This window comes from Octodon degus, unplaced genomic scaffold (genome assembly GCF_000260255.1).
Source record: "Octodon degus isolate 3935 unplaced genomic scaffold, OctDeg1.0 scaffold00047, whole genome shotgun sequence".
Taxonomy (NCBI): Eukaryota; Metazoa; Chordata; class Mammalia; order Rodentia; family Octodontidae; genus Octodon; species Octodon degus.
In genome coordinates this window covers 3,591,022-3,599,386 of record NW_004524623.1, presented here as the reverse complement: position 1 = coordinate 3,599,386, position 8,365 = coordinate 3,591,022, and the positions used below count along the sequence as shown (strand labels likewise).

Below are 8,365 nucleotides of genomic sequence, written 5' to 3'. Positions count from 1 at the left end.
TAAATAGGATCACAAGTCCGCATCTTGTACAGCAATTAACCACTAAGAAGAATATATGCAGTGTATTATTTGTTGAAACTGTACTTCTGATTTGAAAAAAAAAAAGAGTCTGTCTTCCTTGGAGGAAGTACCTGCATGATCATTCTAAGGTAATTGTCCATTCAAGAAAAAAGAATACTGCCTGAAGAGCAGGGATAAAGGAATGCTGATGCAGGTTCTTTGATAAATGGAGTCTTAACCCAAATCTATGTTACAGTAGATAAAATGGGTCTACAGATCCATTTTGTAATTATTTTCCAGGTCCTGGGTGATTAATTGGAATGTTCTTGGCAAAGAAAAAGAACTTTTACATTTGATAATTACTAGGCTTGTGAAATAAGGCTGTAAGTGCTAAAAATATGCCAAGTGAAAGTTCTTGACATTACCACCCAAGTAACTGGCCAAGTAGTAAATCAGAAGCAATAAACACAATTGTGGAATTAGAGAGATTGGTTGCATCATAAAAGACTTAAAGGATGCAGGGATGGTAGATTTCATAATGTCACAATTTAATTGTCGCTCCTGTAAAAATATCAATAGTAAAAAATAATATTAGGATACTATGAATGTAAGCAATACCATCCCCACCAGCAGCTGGTATACCAAACAGAGTAGTTTTAATAGCAGACCAATATAGATACCAGTATTTCATATCTACCTATTGATTTGGTAAATTGTATTTTTGTGTTATGCCTCACTCTTGTTAGTACAAGAAAAAGGGCATTGTGCATAGTGGACATAGATTTTGGTGGGAGTATGTACTGACATCCAAAATACGGCTTTGACTTTTTTTGTTGGGTAACTCACAATGCTTTCACTTATTTCTTTTTCCTGTTTTTGTACTAGAACTTGAGGTCAGGACTTTGTACTTGCCAGGCCAGTGCTGTGCCACTGAGCTATATCCCCGCCAAAGCTTTCACTTGCTACGAGACCCATGATAAGAAAGGGCTCTCCAACAGGCCCAAGCTAAGATGTAAGCTTTTCTACCATTCAGACCATGTGATCCTGTCATTTATAGTTTCCAAGCCCTGCATATCTTTACCACATGTATTTACCCCATGTACTTCATATTTTTATGTTACTTCGCATGACATTTTATTTCATTTTTCGGTTGTGTGGTGCTGCGGGATAGAAATGTGATTTTTGTTTACCATATTATGCTTTGGAATCTTGTTAAGCTCCTTTTTTAGTTAATTGGATTCTAAATATTGGGATTTTAGATTGTTAGTATTTATTTTTATATTCCTACAAATATTATTGCTATTTGTTCTGGGGTCCAATAACTGATTTGGAAACCATTGGAGCCTTATGTTTGCCCTATAGATCTAGAGTAATGCTCAGCTGTGCATTGTCAAATATGATACAAGACTTCCAAGAAGTTTCCAGTTGTCCTGTGAGCTGTGGTTTTGTTGAGGCTGCTGGTACAACAAGCACCATTGCCAGGCCTTTGTGGATGTCAAGGATTTTTCTCTAACTTTTTTTTTTTTTAACCATAACCTTGAATAATTTCTTGACAGTGATGTACCGGTGGATCTTCTGCTGAGTACTTGGAGGGGATTCTAAGGGTATTCTGTGTTCTGTGTCTTATATACCTTTGTTTTCTTTAGTTCTCTAACCTGAACACTTTCTTGAACTACTTGGACTCTCAGATACATCCTGGTTTCCATCAGCATTTGCCTTAGCTTCTCTCCCGGTGCCACTCATTACCTGGAGGTTTCCTTTAGGAAGCAAGTTGGGGTCCTGCTAAGGCCCACTCCATCTGTGTTCTGTCTCTTGGAGGCCACTGTTTTTCACTGCTTAAAATATCCAAAAACTCTTGTGTATTATTATGGTTTGTTTATTGCTTAGGAGTGTCAATTTATGTGGAAATGAATGTCTCAAAAATGAATTGTCAGAGTTCTTTATATTTATTATTTTGATGTAAAGTAAAAACAGCTAAAAGATTTCTATATTCTCTAAAGTGATAGGACCCACTTCCTGGCTTTCCAGGATTCAAATTCCCCCTCTTTTCAGTCATAGAATGATTGTTTTTTTTTAAGATAGATAATTTTTATTTTTTTATTAGTATGTATTTGCAATAGAGAATGAATATATTCATCATAGGAATTGGTGCATGCACATGTACCAATTACATTACTCCCCTATTCCCTCCTCTTCTCATGTCTCCACCAATCCCAGCTCTTCTTCCTGTTCCCACAAAGCTGACCTCCCTGTTTCCTTGTTATCAGCCTTTTATTTTGCTTTATATTGATACCCTGTATTTCTCAATGAAAGAAATCATGTGATATTTAACCTTCTGTGTCTGGTTTATTTCACTTAACATTATGGTTTCAAGGTGTATCCGTTTTTCTACAATTGACTTAAATTTATCTCTAAGGCCAAGTCATACCCCATTGTGTATATATACCAAATGTTCCTTATCCATTCATTTATTGATGGACATATAGGCTGCTTCCAAGATTTAGCTATTAAGTTTTATTGCTGTAAACATGGACAAGCATGTATTACTGTGATTTTTTATTTATTTATTTATTTTTTTGTAACCGGAGATTGAACTCAGACCCTTGCACTTGCCAGGGAAGCACTTATTCCACTGAGTCATCTCCCTGGCCCTGGAATTATTTTTTTTACACTTTCACGAAGTACCAAGAAGAAGAATAGCTAGGTAAAATGGCATTTCTAATTTTAATATTTTCAAGAGTCTCCATACTAGTTTCCGTAGTGGTGGGTCAAGCTTACATTCCCACCAACAATGTAATAGTTCCTTTTCCCTTCCACCTTGCCAGCATTTATTTTTTTATTTAAGTCCTAATGATAGTAATTTTTCTGAAGATGAAATATCAGTGTTGTTTTGATTTATATTTATCTAATGACCAAAGATGCTGAACTTTTTTGGTATATCTATTATTATAAATATGCATTTCTTCTTTTGAGAAGTGTCTAATCATTTTAATTTCCCATTTTAGATGGATCTTTTATCTTGAGAATATGTGATAGTTTGTACTTCTTTGTATATTCTACATATTTTGTCCTCTATCAGAGTAGTTGCTGGGAAAAAATTTTTCCCATACTGTTGGTGGTCTCATCACTGAGTTGGTTGTTTTCCTTTGTAATAGCATTAAACCATAAAGAAATACACAGTAGCAAATTTGACAAATACAAAAATGGACAAATGCTTGTACATATACACTTCACCAAGAATGAATCATGAAGAAATTGAAGTCCTAAATGGACCAATATCAGGTATTGAGATTGAAACAATAGGAGCAAAAGGGTGCCAGTCAGGGTTGGAGTGCAGCCGGTTCAGCCTGTGGAGAAGCTGAGGCCGGCCGGAGGGTGCACACTGACAGTCCCGTCCCCGGATGGATCCCCAAGCTCTGTCAGCTCTAGCCCTGAAGTGTCCTCTTCCTGCCTCTGCTGCTCCGTGGTCATCAGCTGTAGCCCCTCAACTGGTCATGATGGAGAAAAGTTGATTGCAAACAAGACCACAGTTGCAACCATCGTGGACCAAGCAGTCCACGAACCCAGGAGAGACCAGGTCCCACAGCCATGTTTGTCAGGGCTTCTTATCCAAGCTCAGAAGTGCACCGTGATTGGAGGCTCAGGATTCCTGGGCCAGCACATGGTGGGGCAGCTGCTGGCCAGAGGCTGCAGCGCCGATGTGTTCAACATCTGCCAAAGCTTTGATAACCCGTGCATGCGCTTCTTTCTTGGCAATCTCTGCAGCCTAAATACCTCTACCCAGCTCTGGTAGGTGCAAGCACTGTTTTCCACTGTGCATCGCCCCCACCATCCAGTAACAACAAGGAGCTCTTTTATAGAGTGAACTTATCTAGCATTGAGAACATCATTGACACTTGCAGGAAAGCCTAGACTCAGAGACTCATTTTAACCAGCAGTGACAGTGTTGTCTTTGAGGGTGTTGACCTCAAAAATGGAACTGAGGACCTGCCCTATGCCGTAAATCCCATGGACTACTACATGGAGACTAAGATCTTACAGAGAAGATCATGCTGGGTGCCAATGATTCTGAGCAGAATTTCTTCACCACAGCTATCTGGCCCCATGGCATCTTTGGCCCAAGGGAACCTCAGTTGGTCCCTATTCTCACTGAGGCAGCAAAAAAAGGCAAGATAAATCTCATAATTGGAAATGGGGAGAACCTGGTGTAGTTCAGCTTCATGGAGAATGTGGTCCACAGACACACCCTGGCTGCATAGCACCTCTCCTGAGAGGTGGCCCTGGGCAGGAAGGCATTTCACATCACCAATAGTGATCCCATTAAATTCTGGACCTTCCTGTTCCACATTCTGAGAGGCCTGAATTATCAGCCCCCAAGTACCACATCCCCTACTGGGTGGCCTGCTACTTAACCTTCCTGCTGTCCCTGCTGGTAATGCTGGTCAGTGCCCTCCTCTAAATCCAGCCTACTTTCATGCCCAGGTGTGTTGTGCTGGTGGACACATTCAATTACTACAGCTGCGAGAAAGCCAAGAACATGATAGGCTACCAACCTCTGGTCAGCATGGATGAGGCAGTGGAGAGAAGGGTGCGTAACTTCTACCACCTGCAGAAGGTCAAGTGAGATCCTCAGATCAGCCAGGTGCACCTGCCCTGGCCTGGTCCCCTTGCACCGACCCATTAATAGCCTTCATATGAGTTGCTTCTGAGCCTGGACTCCTTGCGAGTTCACTGAGAGCATGCCCTGCCCCCTGTGATCACAGAGGTCACGGGACAGCAACAGGCATCTCTTCCTTCTTGGCATGAGATCAGGATTCCTTAAAGGGAATAGCTTTGGGTTCTATCATTTTGTTCTCTCTCTCTGTTCCTGTCTCTGTCTCTCACTCCTAGCCTCCTCCCTCTGGTTCCTTATCACAGTAACCCCCCACCCAAGTCACCCATTTCATTCCCGTGGCCTTGTACATAATCGAAGCTATAAGAAAGAAGCAACCCATTCACAGATGGAGTATGAAGAACCAGATTATTTCCATGTAAACCAATACTAGAGTGGAAGCCACTTATAGACTACTCAAGGGACTGCATCTAAACGATATCCTAGAAGAAAAGCAGAAGGTATAAATACATGTAACACTCCAAATGTACATTTCATATCCACGTAGTTTAGAGAAAAAAATACAAACAGTATAAAGAACTGTCATTTCCAGTCCCTGGGGGAAGAAAAGATAACCACTGGTTGTTGACATTGCACACCACCTCGTCTTTCAAGGACTGTGGCAGTTCCTGCCTATGTTGCTGTTTCATAAACATCTCTCTTAATTGCCAGAGTCCTATTTTTTCTAGTAGCAAGCAGTGATCTGGTGCACTGTTCAGTTGTTCTGCTCTTCCCTGACACAAGGTGTTGGCCGGTGGACAGCTGGAGAAAAGAGAGTCCCTGAGCTGACGCATGAGGGACTGTTGCTGCCACTGGTGCTCGTGGACTCCTTAGGGCACAGTACAAATAACCCTTCAGCCTTTTCTATTTTCTGGCGGTGATTTGCTTCCAGAAACTGGTTTCTTCTCGGACTAATTAAAATGCAGTCTTAAAGATTCCCATTGTCCTCCTCCCCTCCATCCAAGGGGAGACTGGAATAAATGAAGTGTGAGATAAAAAAGAAAAAGAGATTAAAACAGTAATAAAATGTGTCCTATCATAGAAAATCCCAGGACCAAATAACTGTGCTGCTGAATTATACCAAGAATTTATGGAATAATTAATATAAATTCTTTTTAAATTATTTGAAGAAAAATTGATGAGGGGGGTTTCTTATGACTCATTCTGTGCAGCAAACATCCTGATTCTAAACCAAAGAAACAACATCAAATCAAAGGAACCATCCAATATTTTTGATGAAAACAGATGTAAAAATCCTCAACAGAACACTAGCAAATGAAATCCAATAGTATAATAAAAAGATATTATTCACTACAGCCAAGTGGGATCCATCCCAGGTATACAAATACAGTTCTACACATATAAGTTAATAAATGTTGGGGGCCAGGAAGATAGCTCAGTAGAATAGCTGAGTTCAATCCCCAGTTCCACCAATAAATAAATAAAATGTGATATAGTACACCAAGAGAATATAATTTAAAGGTTTTTTTGTTTTGTTTTTTTGCAGAACCAGGGATTGAACTCAGGCTGTTGTGCTTGCCAGGGAAGCACTTATTCCACTAAGCCATCTCCCGGCTACACCAAGATAATATAGGCAAGACCATATGATCATCTCAACAGGTGTATACAATACATTTAGAACACTCAATACTTTTCCTGAAAAAAAAACTCTGAAAATGGTAAGTACAGAAGAAATGTATCTAAACATAATAAAGCCTACGTAGAAAAAGCCAAAAGATGACATCATACTAAGCCGGACAGAGCTGGAAGATTCTGAAAATCAGGAACAAGGTAAGGATGCCTTTTGACTACTTTTATTCAGTGTAGTATGGCAAATCCTAGCCAGAGCAATCAGGTCAGGGAAAGATGTAAAGGTCATCTAAGTTGGGAGAGATGAAGTCAAACTATCACTGTTTACAAATAAAGTGGTCTTATATGTAGAAAACTCAAAAAAACTATAGAACTGATAAGGAAGTTCAGCACATAAAAATCAGGATTGTCGCTACATACCAAGAGCCAATTTTCTGAAATGGAAACCAAGGATTTTTTGAACAATAGAAAGAAGCACAGAAAATAAAAGCAAAAATAAATAAATGGGATTGTATAAAATTTAAGTACTTCACTAGAGCAAAAGAAGCAATCAAAAGAGTGAGGAGGAAATTATAGAATTAGAAAAACTATTTGCAATATATACATCTGACAAAGAGTTAATATTTACAGTACACAAAAACTCATAAAACTTAGTTTAAAAGATCCAAATGAACTAGATTTAAAATTGGACAGCAGGCCTAACCACTTCTCACAAGATGATGTGCCAATGACCAACAAGAATATGAAAAATGAAAAAAAATACGAAAAACGCTTCATATTGCTACTACCTGGAGAAATGCAGGTTGGAACAATAAAATGATAACATCTCACTACAGTAAGAATGGCTATTAGCAGAGTCTAAGCATAAGTGCTGCAAAAAGTGTAGTAAAAAGAAAATTCTTGCATATTACTGGCAAAAGCTAAATTAGTCCAGCCATTATGAAAAACAGTATGATGACACCTCAAAATTTTGTATGATGATCCAGCAGTGCCAGTACTGGCCATTTTAGTTCTTTGTGAAATGTCTTTTATTGCTTTTGTCCATTTCTTTTACATGGTTAAATTTTTATTGAGTGCTTTGTATATTCTAGATATTAGTCCTGTCTAAGAAGTACCTGGAAAAAATGTTTCCTGTTCTATGCATTGTTGTTTTACTCTACTGATTGATTCTTTTGCTGTTCAGGCTTTTATTCTGATATAATCCTATTTGTTGATTCTTACTGCTATTATTTGTGCAATTGAAGTTATGTTTAGAAAACACTTTCCTAAATCTATGTCTTAAAAGGTTGCTTAGATCTTTTTTTTTCCATCTCAGCCCACCCTGAGGACAGGGCTGGTATGGCATGTAGTGCCAGGGATTAAACTATGGTCCCCTGCACCTGCCTAAGCTTGCCGAAGCAGGTGCTTTGGACTGCTGAGCTATCTCACTGGCCCAAGGGTTGCGTAGATCTTTGATGCTTAAATTTTGATTCATTTTTATTTTATTTTAGTGTGTGGTGAAAGATCAAGTTCCAGTTTCATTCTTCTGCAAAGAGATCACTAGTTTTCCTAATAACATTTGTTGATAGGCTATCTTTCCTTCACCATATGCTTTTGTCCGCTTTGTCAACGATCCAATAGTTAAATATGTCTGGTGAGGCTTCTCTGTGCTCAGGTCCACTCCATTGGTCCAAGTGTCTGCTTTTGTTTGAGTACCACAGTGTTTCTATCAGTATATCCTAGCTGTAGAGCTTGAAGTCAGGTAAGCTGCCTGCTTTGCTGCCTGCTTTGCTCTTAGAGCACAAAATTACTTTCATTAATCTGGGTCTCTTTTGGCCCTATACGAATTTCAGGATTGTTTTCTCTAGATCTGTAAAGTATGCTCTTGATGTTTTTGATTGGGATTGCAATGAATTTGTACATCAGTCTTGGAAATATGGCCGTTTAGACAATATTGGCCCTGCCTGTCCTGGAGTCAGGGACATCTTTCCATTTTATGATGTCTTCTTCAATGTCCCTCTTCAGTCTGCTGTAGTTTTCTTTGTAATTGTCTTTTACTTCCTTGGTTGAATTAATCCTTAGATGTTTAATTTTCTTGAAGGTAATAGTGAGCGGTATTGGTTTTTATAATATTCTTTTTAATAT

General features: G+C 39.0%; 1 pseudogene; it reads left to right on the top strand.

The window, feature by feature from the left end:
• The window catches only part of LOC101593308, an 80,450-nt pseudogene extending 75,569 nt beyond the window's left edge, over positions 1 to 4,881 (top strand).
• Positions 4,882 to 8,365: the final 3,484 nt, after the last annotated feature.